Below are 12,510 nucleotides of genomic sequence, written 5' to 3' on the forward strand. Positions count from 1 at the left end.
TTCCCTCATTCATTCCCTCATCTACATATCAGCGTGCCTGCGTGCTCGGTTGCTCAGTCGTGCCTGACTCTTTGCAACCCCATAGACGGTAGCCCACCAGATTCCTCTCCGTGGATTTCCAAGGCAAGAATACTGGAGTGGGTTGTCATTTCCTACTCCAGGGGATCTTCCTGATCCAGGGATCAAACCCAAGTCTCCTGCATTGGCAGGCAGATTCTTTAACCACCAAACCACCTGGGAAGCAAACGTCTCACTACCTAAAAAATGCCAGAGTCTAGGAGACAGAGAAGCAGGCTTTGGCTTGGAGAAGTTCACAGCCTGGTTGAGAAGACCTGCATAGCTATAATAGGAGCTTATGTGTGACATGTGTTTCTATTTTGCGTCATGGAGGCCTCTTGAAATTCACAGAAGGCAGAAGATTCAAGACATATAATTTCACAGCACAGTGAAATTGCAGGGACCTGTTGATGGCTAGAGCAGAAGTTATGAACAGGTGAGGACCTAGACTGTGCCCAGCACCTAGCAGGAGGCCTCAGAGTCGTAACAGTAACTATTGATACAACAATAACAGTGATAGTCATATGTAGCAGACCTTTCAGAACACTTCCTGTGTGCTGAGTGCTTGACAGGGACTGTCTCTTTTAACTGCCAGGACAATTCAGGTAGGTATTTGTATTAGCCCCACTTTATAGATGAGGACTCCAAGGCACAGAGAGGTTATGTAAACTCCCAGGGTCACACAGCAAGTAATTAGAGCACGGGATAGGAACGGGGTAGTCTAATAGGTCCTGGACCACTGGTTCAAAAAGTGATGAATGAATGAATGAATGATAGCACTTTATACCAGTTACTATGCTAAGCACTTTACATGTATTCATTCAATTCTTTAGCAAATTTTGGTGGAGCTATTCTCATCCCCCGTATCAGATGAGGAAATTAGAGCACAGATAAGTCACTTGGCCAAGGCCACAGGGGTAGCAGGCAGGCAGCCCAGAATGTGAACCCTGGCTGTGTGCGTCCGAGCCTGCCTCTCTGACCATTAGGCCCTCCTACCGCTCTCAGTGGTTCTGAGGACTTTGCGTGAACCAGATCATTTCATCTTCACAGCAGCCGTCCATGCCTTTGCTGCAAGCAAAAGAGGCACAAGATCACATTGGCAAAGTACAAAGCTCCCTTTGCCAGCATGGGAGAATGGAAGAGCAGAGGGTGTGACAAACTGCCTTTCTGCAATAGTCCCCAGAGTGAGCTGAGGACACAGCAGTGGGGATGAGAAAAGGGGGTAGACAGAGAAGCAGCAGGGCTTGACTTCACACAGAGAAGGAGCAAGAGGGAAGGGATGGTCAGGGAGGACCGTGTTTCTGACTCAGGTGGGGACCAGGGTGAACATCACTGAGACAGGAGGAAACAAGGGGATGGCGCGGGCTGTTGGTGGAGAAGGAAAGATGAATGCAGCGTAGACAATTTGTGCCTGAGGGTGTCTGATCCTTCCAGGTGGATAAGGTTGGTCTGCAGGCTGTGATGGGGGTGTTGCATAGGTGGGTGTCCAGAGATGGTCAGAGTTGCAGAAGAGGTGAATCAGGTGGTGGTGGGGGGTCTCTCCAGGGACAGAGGAAGGAGGAGGACAGAGCAGGCTGCAGAGGGTGCCTGAAATGAGTGCATCCCCTTAACCACTCAGGCTTCAGTTCCTCATTTTTAGAGGAGAAGGATTGAAGGAGATGATGTCAGTAGTCTTATCCAGAGTCCATATATGTGATTCAGACAGAGATAAGGGAGGGGGGTGGTTAGGAGGGTGAATGCCTGAGACCCCTCCTCTTTTACCCTGGGGCACTGCCTCTTTCTCTTTAACCCTTGGGCCAGCCAAGCAACAGGAACATGAGCACCACAGGCTGGCATTCTTTAATCCCTGCACCTACTGAGTTGCTGCTCCAAGACCAAAAACTGGAAAACAAAAATCAAGAAGTATTCTTGAGGCAATAGATATTATCCTATTTTCCATATTATTTTCTTAGAAAGGAGAGAGAGAGATACAGAAAAGAATAACAAATCAGAGTGCAAATTGGCATCTTACACTTGAAAGATATGAAACTATAATATAGTTTAGGATTGAACGTTATCTGGCTCCTACTGTGCCCAGATAGCCAGTCTGACTCAGTGCCCTTGGGAGTTGCTTTCCCTTGGGCAAGCTGCTGGAACTTTCATCCTTAAAATGGGGGTGACAGTGGACCCCCTCCCTAGGCTGTCACTTTCTAGGTGCTCGATTGTTTTAATAGCTCTGTATTGTACCTGGCATGCTGTAGTTCATGGGGTCACAGAGTCAGACGTGACTTAGCTACTAAACAACAAAACATGTGTTAATCCATCTGTCCCTCACTCCAGTTCAGGAGATAGGATTCCATAAAATCTTATGTATAAAGTGTTTCGAAGACTGTTGCCATTAAGCTAGGTTCAATAAATGTTATTATTATGTTTATTTCCCCTCCCCACAAAAGATGAACCCAGCATGCTAATGAGTAATGATCTTTAAACAGAATGAGGTGTTTTTTTTTTTTTTTTCCTCTTTTCCCCTTAGAGAAACACTTTTTCCAATACCCGTGTTCAGGTTCCACAGAATACCCGCTGATCTTTCAAGTTTAAAAGGCAGGCACAGTGCCTCTGCAGCAGTGGAAAATATTCTCTGTCTTTTTCTTTGAACACAATCACATCATAGCCAACTTCCCAGGAAATCAGACCTCATGCGCGGACACCTCTGTACGCAAATGGATGAAGATGGCTGTAATATGGAGATGGAGAAAAACGCCAGACTTCAGGGAAGCTCGTGGAACACGCTCCGGCAACATAGTGTGGAGTGTTTTTTAATGTTTTATTAAGAGTGTGAAGGCCAAGCTGGAGGGAGGAGGGAAGGAGATGCGTTTGAAATGTGCAAAGAATAAGTTTCAGTTGTCGAGGTGAGCGGTCGTAATTGGGGACTTAAACAGTCCCACCCCTATGAAGATGATGCTGTTAGATCTTGCACAATGGCCGAAACCCAGTCGGACTTTTCCTGTCACCGAGTTTCACTTTGTTATTTTAAGCCTTTTTTTTTTTTTTTTTTTGGTACCAGGCTGGCATTCAGGGGTCTTCAGTTTATAGGAAGGGATTCATTAAAAACCATGTTTGGAACACACCCACCTCCACCTGACCTAAAGGAACTTTTGCAATTGGTGTCTTCAGGGGTTTTCGTAATGATGGGAGAGGATGTTCTCAGGGGGTCTCTGACGACAGGTGGTCTCTCACAGCAGATGTCCTCAAAGGGAGAGATTGGTGGCATTCTTAGGGACTATGTGCGCTAAAAAAAAACCATCTTAAAAACCTATTCTAACAATGTTTTCAGTATTTTAGGCAGAACTACAAAGTCATCAACCCTGACAGATGATAAATCAGTGTCTGTTTTAAAAGGTGGGAGCTGGTGATTATGAGCCGCAGGAGCCGACTTTGATCAGAAGTGACAAGCCCTGGGGTTGGGGCCATTCTCCTCCCCTGCTCACCCCAGGGCAGAGCAGCACCTGTGTACCTTCCAGGGCCACCACTCACATAAAACACTTGGATTTTGTTGGCTTTGGGTAAGAATCTTCATTTGCAAGCTGCCTTTCTTCCTGCAGCCCATCTGAAGCCATAGTCCTGAAGCTGTGTCAGTATCTTGTAAGTTTCAATGGCTTCAGGGCTCATAGCAGAGGGCTTTAATTTGAACTAAATTCAGAAATACTTAAGGCAGCTAAAATGTTGTTTTTTTTCTCCAAAGGGAATTTCTCTAAGTATTGAGAAAGTAAAATCCACACTTGACATAAAGAGACCATAAAGAGATTTGAGGAATTTGTGATTCTAATTTTGTTGTAATGATGACACAGGTCGATGAGGACCAAACAAAAACAATATGAAGGGCAGAAAAAGTCACATAAAATTTTGCCATTCTTTTATGGGTGTCATGATGGCAACCCTTTTTTCAGCCATTAAGACCCAATATTCAGTAATGTTCAGAGTATTGAGTCACATCTGTTGTGTAAAAGAGGATGTTAGAAAACACAGGAGAGAAGAAGGGACATTGAACAAAGTTAAATGTATTGGTTTTACTTTCAACCCACCTCTCCCTTCTAAGGATTTATTCTTGCCAAGGCAAAATTTCCCCATGTGTCCCAGGGGATGAACCAAAATTACTAAACTGGGTAAAATTATCCCACTGGATTGGGGGTGTGCATGTCACTCAGACCAGTCAATATGATGTAAGGTAAGTTCTCCTGATGTGATAGAGAAATGAGAGTGTGCAGGTGGGAATCGGGGACAATTTAAGGAAAGATTTTCCTACATGATTAAAAGACAGATGTTGAGGAATCCTGTCATTTTCCTTCATGGAATGTGGAGCGTGAAAACTGTATGTGGAGTTGCTGCAGCCATTTTGTGACCATGAGGCAATAAACTCAATATTAACACCCACATTCCAAGGATGGTATGTGAGAAACAAGGGGCAAACTTGTGATGACTTCATTGAGCTACTACACTTACAGTCTTCTTGTTATTCAAGGTAATTAACTGCCTGTATTCTCCAAGTGTCAGCAAGTTTGGTGTCTGTGACTTGCAAGAAAAACCAACTAGTCCAGTGCTTTTCAAACCTTAATGTACATACAAATCACCTGGACCTTTTGCTAAAATGCAGATCCTGATTCCATAGGTCTGGACAGGACTCAAGAGTCTGCATTTGTAATAAGCTCCCAGATAAAGCTAATGCTGCAGACTCCTGACTCTACTATGACCTACTACTGACCCACCATCTGAAGTTTAAACCACTGTATCACTCCTGACCGTAATAGGCCCATATAGGCTTATTTTGGGCACCACCCCTTGGATGTTCTATCTTAGACTAGCTCTCAATTTTAAGACATGTCTTATTTTGAGTTTAAATCTGCTTCCTTATGACTATTTCCTACTAGTTCTACTTTTATGACGTGGTCCTCCTATAAACACATCTAATTCATTTTTCATATGAAAGCACCTTATGTTTTTGACTGTTATGTGCTCTCTGCATCTATTTTGATCCTTAAAACTGTTAAATAACTTGGTTTTCCCCTTGCTGACTGTCCTCAGAGTGTTCTTACTTTGGTATAATCTTGTGTTAAGGAAGATGCTCACAAGTGAATGCTATTCTCCAGGAATTGTCTAACAAGGAGGCAACAGAGTGGGATCATTGGACACTTACAGCAAATATTGTACATAATAATCGGGCATTTTTATCAAACCTGGAACAAAAGAAGGCTGTCAACTATGATTCAGTGTTACCCTGGCTATGCTAGACCATGAAGTAAGGCAAGAGGCAAGAAGCTAAAACCATTGGAAACTGTTATTATTTGCAGCTGATGTGATTGAAAGACTTAGCCAAAAATGGAATTGATGAGAATTGATAGGGAGACTTGGACAAAACAAATCTACAAAAATCAGTGGCTTCCTTGTATACCAGCATTAACTAGTTAAAAATATGAAGAAAATAAAAGACCATCTTTAAAATACCTACAAAAAGCATAGGTACTACATATAAAATAGATAAACAATAAGGACCTACTGTATAGCACAGAGAACTATACACAATATTTTGTAACAACCTATAAGGGAAAATAATCTAAGAAAAAATATATATGAATCACTTTGTTGTACACCTGACACTAATAACATTGTAAATCAACTATAGTCCAACAGAAGTTTTTTTTTTTTTTTTATTAAAAAAACATAGATAAACTACTGTCTTGCTGATTACTGAACCCAGGATAGGCAAGGGACAAGCTGGGAAGCAGATGGGAGAAACTGGGAGAAGATGCAAGGAGCCGTAGGAGCTACAGACATTTCTTTATTCTCTCATGGCTGACAAAGCAGCAAGGCATCATGCTTTCAATGCAATTACAAGAGCATTTCAGGTGGTGCTTATATAGGTCATGATGCACGTGTGCAGTGCTATAAATGATCTCCGCTGTTACATAACCATGCAAAGTCATTATTTACAAGATGTGGGGCGAGGGTGAGAGAACATGGGGTGGGAAAGCCTGACCACCACCATCTTGGCAGATCGCTCTTTCCCCACATTCCACCCCTTCGGGGTCTCTTGCCTCACATCCACACAGTCCGTCTGCTCCAGTATTCCCTTGGCCAGTGACGCCGACCCTTGGATCCACATCCCGCAACAGCAGTAAAGGCTACAACACCAAAGGACTAGCATGCAAGCACACCCCCAGTACACAGCAAGACTCAAGGCCAGGTATCACCTGGAACTCATGCTGCAGGCCTTGCCCCCATGGGGTTAGAAGAGCCACCCACCACATGTGCGGGAGTGCCTTGATCATCCGGGGCCAAGTCCAGCCCACCGTCTGTCCTTGTGAAATTGCAGGAGCGCCTCCACAGGGGCAACTCCACCCCACGGGGATTTTTATTAAGGACCATAATCACCAAATCACCCTCCACCCCAACAGCCACAGGCTCCGGGCCCACCCCTTCAAAGGGGATTTTTGCCATGTTCACAGCCCACACACATGATCCCAAATACTTTATAAGCTCTGGTGCACGCTGTGGTAAATCTGGAAGAGAATCAGCGGTTAGCAGCACATGAGAAGACACAGCCTTTACAGTATATCTCCACACAGGGAGCCATCCGATTTCCAAAGAAAGGTAAGAACACAGCCTTTACAGTTCCAAAGGAACGTCCTTGGGCACCATGTAATCTAACTGAACAGCCCGTATCTCTTCCTGTGGGCACTTCCCATTCTTGGTAAACTGCTGCTGTATTCTCAGTTGCCTCCATAGTTCTAGGAGCAGAGCATTGAGCTGTTTATCAGTTTTATTTCCGTCAACTCCTGCTGCCAGCAAATCAGCCCACATTTGCATCCGCGTTACCGGATGGGGCCTTTACCAGCTCTGCCCCACCTTGGGGTCTTCACACTTCAAATCCCCTCTGCCCGCAGCCATCCCACTATTTCTCCCAAGCTTGCCACCGCCGAGGTAGCAGTCAAGGAACCCAAAGAGGTGGATGGGCATTGTTCAAGATGGCGTCTAGCATGCCGCCTGTAAAACACGTGTCATCTTCAGGAGGCTCCTCCGCCTGCCAGGCCGGTGTAGAAGCTGAGGGGGCCGAGGTCCAGCCGGATCCAAGCACGTCATGGTTTCCCCACCATCTTCCGCCAGCTTGAAGCCCAGGTCCTCATTGTGTTTTCTGAGCCTCACTTGCCCTCCTGAGCATCTTTTCTGGCTATATGCAGACTCTGTGGACTCCTTGGGGCTCCACGGGGGTGGCTTTGGCAGGCCCTGATCCAGCTCTAAGCTCTCCACCAGGGCTGGTCCTTGCCCCTTGCTGGCCTTCCCAGACCTCGTCCTGGCTGCAGAGTCGGTGCACTCTTCTCTTTGGCCTCCTTGGTGCCCAAGGCCTCACGGGACTTCCTTGCCTCCTTGGCCACATCCTTCTGCTGCACCAGGGGCCTTGCTAACAAGCAGGGACATGCAGTCTCATAACGTTCCTTAGTCTTGTAGTGTTCATCATCACCATCCCGTACCCTCACTGTCAGAGATGCTGGGTTCTTCAAGGCCGTGCGGTTCTTGCTCTATCCCTTCTCCAGTGGATCTTCCCAACCCAGGAATCAAACCAGGGTCTCCTGCATTGCAGACAGATCCTTTACCAGCTGAGCTACCAGGGAAGCCATTCTTGCTTTAACACCAGTATCGGTTGTTCTAGTTCTTCCAAGCATCTCTGCACATTGCCCACCTGTGCTAGGACATTATCTATATTCGCCTTCAGGGCAGTCAGGAAAATTCACCCCAATGTGCCAGCACTGCCACCTTGTTTATCAAATGAGAACTCACCGCCTGTAATGCCTTTTCAATGCTCTCCAGTGAACCGTTCACCACCTTTCAGTCTTCCACTGGGGCCCATGCCAAGAGGACCGTGGCCACTGGGTACCACATATCATGTGGTGACCACTGGCTTCCTCCTTCCATTGGCGCCTCAGGCTCCCGTACATACTGGGTATCCTGCTGACCACTCCAGTCATCTTGCTGATCACTAAACCCAAGGTAGGCGAGGCACGAGCTGGGAAGCAGATGGGAAGAAACTGGAAGATTTCATAGGAACTACAGACATTCTTCATTCTCTCAGGGTTGATGCAGCAGCCCCCAACGCAACTGCAAGAGCGTCTCAGGTCTTATATAGGTCATGATGCGCCTGTGCAGTGCTGTAAATGCTGTCAACCTTGCATGGTTACATAACCTTGCAAAATCATTATTACAAAATGTGTGGTGAGAGCAAGAGCACACGGGGCAAGAGAGCCTGACCACCGCCATCTTGGCCAATGATCTTTCCCTGCAACTACAGAGAAATAAACTTAATGTGCAAACCCTTTTGAAGAAGATGTTGCTATGTTACTGGAAAGCATATATAATTAGAAAAAATTATACCATGTACCTGGTAATATGTCTATTATCCCCCCTATTGATTCCTAAATATAATGCAAGTTCAATTTGAAAATCTGTATTTTTTTGGAACTCTATAAAATGATATGAAATTCATCATATTTGAGCAAATACTCTGGGGGAGGGGAAACCCTGTAAGAGTGATGAAGAAATGCATAATCTATAGATACTATAATGAAGTGCAATGTAAATCTACAGTCACTAAAAGAGCATTAAAACAAACAAATTAATGGAACAAAATATAATGTCCAGGAAGAACAGCAAATGAATTTGAAACTTTATTTCAATTAAATAAGAAAGAATGGGTGTTTCAATCACTGAGTGTTGAGCCTTCTTTTAGATTTGGAGACATTTTTATATTAGATCTTCACCTCACACCTTTTATCAAAATACATTTGGATTGTTAAAAGATTTAAACATAAAAATAAGACCACCAGCAGAGGGGAAAAGTTCTCTAAAATATTCATTCAATGGAAAGCAAAGGCTGGTGAATACTTTTTATAAACTTTTCAAGAAGCAGTTTTCTTAGTATGACATCAAAGCCAAAACTATTTTTATGAAATCATGATTTGACTCCATAAAAATGTGAAATTCTGTATAGCAAAAAATGAATTAATAAACAATTTTTTAAATGCAAAATCTCAATAAAATTTATAAGGCCAAAGCTGTAGCTTCCTGCTGTGTTTGTGCATCTCAATTCAAATTATAAGAAATACTAATTACCCATAAATCTGTAGAAAAATATTTAACCTCACTCATGATAATCACAGGATACATGTGTGAAAACAAGATTATTTTTGCCTAACACATTGGTATTGTTTTTTTAAGGCTGTTAATACTTGGGTGTGGAGAAACGGGTTCCTCTCACCACACTGGTGGGAATATGAAATGGATCATCTTTTCTAGAGAGCAAATGCAGCATGTGTCTAACATCTTTTAAAACAGTATATACCCTCTGACCCAGCAATTCTACTTCCATTAAATGTGTTGAAAATCGAGAACTACCTAAACGGACACCAGCAGGCTGACTGTTCAATTGTAGTAAGTCCTTAGAATATCAAGTTCTCAATAAAATAATTATGTAGAGCCATGTTATTAACATGGGAAAATAGCCAATCATATTACTACGGCTGCTGATGTCAGCTAGGATGGACAAAGCCTCTGGTTGTTCCCGCTTGGCCTGTTTTCAGATTGATCTATACCTATGCATTGGAGAAGGAAATGGCAGCCCACTCCAGTGTTCTTGCCCGGAGAATCCCATGGACAGAAGAGCCTGGTGGGCTACAGTCCATGGAGTTGCAAAGAATCAGACACGACTGAGCGACTAACACACAATACCTATGCCGTGTCCGTTGTTAAACATTCTGAATATTATGCCTGTTGTTAGTTAACAAGGCAGGTTATATAATACACTCTGTGTATTATGAATTGCATCTTGTGCATTCCATTTTGCTGTTGTTGCTGTTGTGAACTGTGTGTATACCTGGAAAGGCTTAAAATGTTTACAGTAGTTATCTGTGTTTGGTGTAATTTATGGATAATCTTTATACCTTCTTCCTTATACTTTCTCAATTTCAGTTTTTGGTAATAAACATGTATTATGTAGCTAGAAGATAGATAATGTAGATAGATTAAATAGTTTAGACAGTGAGCTAACTAGTATGCTAGATGAGAGATGGATGAATGGATGGACAGATAAATGGACAGACAACTGAGAGAGAGAGGTTACAAAGCAATTCAAAACAACAGGATGACAAGACCCTACTCTATAGCTCAGGAAACTATATTCAGTAAACTTTGATAAACCATAACGGAAAAGCATATGCTAAAGAATATATGTTTAACTGAATCATTTTGCTGTACACTGGAAATTAACACAACATTGTAAATCAACTATACTTCAACAGAATAAATTTAAAAAAATAAATACTATTTTTGAGGTACTAAAAGGATAATCACCTACTTTCTTCTAGACCATGGGCTGCAAATTCAAATGTCTCTAGGAAGACAGTGAGTGAAGATGTTAGTGTCAGACAATAAACAGAGAGTGTTACAAGGACCATAGGATCTGTTTAAAAGGGAACCTATAGCTAAGTTCCAGACCATCGTTGCTGTTGAAGATTTGGGAGCTTGGTGTTAACAGAAATTCTGAGTTTTAAAGACAAACCAGAAATCTTGATTTTGGAGGTGGGTAAAAGTGAAAGTGAAGTCACTCAGTCATGTCGGACTCTTTCGACCCCATGGACTGTAGCCTACCAGGCTCCTCTGTCCATGGGATTTTTCAGGCAATAGTACTGGAGTGGATTGCCATTTCCGTCTCCAGGGGATCCTCCCGACCCAGGGATCGAACCCGGGTCTCCCTCATTGTAGACAGACACTTTACCGTCTGAGCCACCAGGGAAGGGTGGGTGGGTTCAAATCTCCTGCTTTTTAATGTAGATGACTAATTAAAATTGTATAAACACCGTGCAAGACAAACACACCGTATCTGCTGCTACTGTTTGCAGTTCCTCTGTTAGATCCCATACTTTTGTTAATGTGAATGAGAATTACATTTTTGACAGCCACGTGGTGCTAATGCTTTAAATTAAGCTCCCTGTCATCCTTTTCCACGAACTGAGTCAAAACTGCTCTCTACCTTATCTGGTTCTTATAAGACTGCCTTTCCCCTTCCATCCAAACGCATGAACTACATTCATCCCTGTTAAATTTCCTTTTGTTCATCAACTTTACCCTTTGTGTTGCTATTTGGTTGCCTCTTCTGTATGGTACTTGGGTCTGGGCTCTTTTTGATGGCTACTTCTGTTACTCAACCTGTGTGTTATTCTTCCAAAGTTTCTATCATCCACACTTGGTTATGTTCATTTCTGGGACCTCTTGGCTTCACAGATTAATCCATCCTCTCCCTGAAGAGGGTGAGAAGGTGTCTCAGTCCTTCCAGTGTGTATTTTGGAAAATGCCAAGTAATGGGCACCCATCAGCCACTTGTCCTCCAGAAGCATGGCTTTATTTACAATTTGGGAGTTCTGAAGGCATGAATACAGCTTCCGTCAGAATGAAAAGATTTCCTCCAGGGCCAAGTTTCTCAACTTTAAAATCCTTTAAAAAATTATGCAGAAAACACAGGAGCTGGCTTGTGAGAGCTGATTGTAAGCATCTCCTCCTAACTTTGTATTTAGTTGGCAGCTTGAAACCAGCATGGTGGGAGTATTGACACCACAGAAATTAGCCAGAGTCACAATTTAGGGCTGATTTTTTTCTTCTGGAGAGCTGGTTGTTAAACATTTTCCAGCATGCTGCCAAAGTCATCTATAGTGTTCTTCTCAGATAGAAACCCAGCAACATACTCTTAAAATGCATGTATGTGTGTTAGACAAATCTCTTAAACCTCCTTTTCCCTTCTACTTTAGAAATTACCCAGATTCTAATGGTACAGATGATCTTAGTTGCAAAACAGAAGTAGAAACAGAGATGTAGAGAACAAAGGGGAGGTAGGATGAATTGGGATGTTTGGACTGACATATATACACTATGGATACTATGTATAAAATAGAGAACTAATGGGAACCTACTATATAGCACAGGGAACCCCACTCGATGTTCTGTGATGACCCAAATGGGAAGGAAAGCCAAAAAGAGTGGGACACATGAATAGATATGGCTGATTCACTTTGCTGTACAGCAGAAGCTGACACAAGCAGCTATACACCAATTTAAAAAAAAAGAAACTAAAAAAATAAATAAAATAAAGTAAAAAATACAAGATGATAACTTTTTTAAACCTGGACTTTCCAATCCAAAATAAAAATATTTTATACAAATTAAAGACCACAGTACCCAGATTCTTGTAATTGCTTCATTTATCTCCTATTCTTGAAATAATTGAAATGGCAAAGAGCAGAAATCCCAGAGAGGGCATGTGTTGGTCACTACCCTATTCATTTCACCCCTGTTCCATTTGGGGATCCACATGGTTAGGGGTAAGCTGGCTCCACCTCCTTCTCCATCAGACTCCACGGAGTGGGGCAGACGCCCAAG

This window comes from Bos indicus x Bos taurus, chromosome 17, assembly GCF_003369695.1.
Source record: "Bos indicus x Bos taurus breed Angus x Brahman F1 hybrid chromosome 17, Bos_hybrid_MaternalHap_v2.0, whole genome shotgun sequence".
Lineage (NCBI taxonomy): Eukaryota > Metazoa > Chordata > Mammalia > Artiodactyla > Bovidae > Bos > Bos indicus x Bos taurus.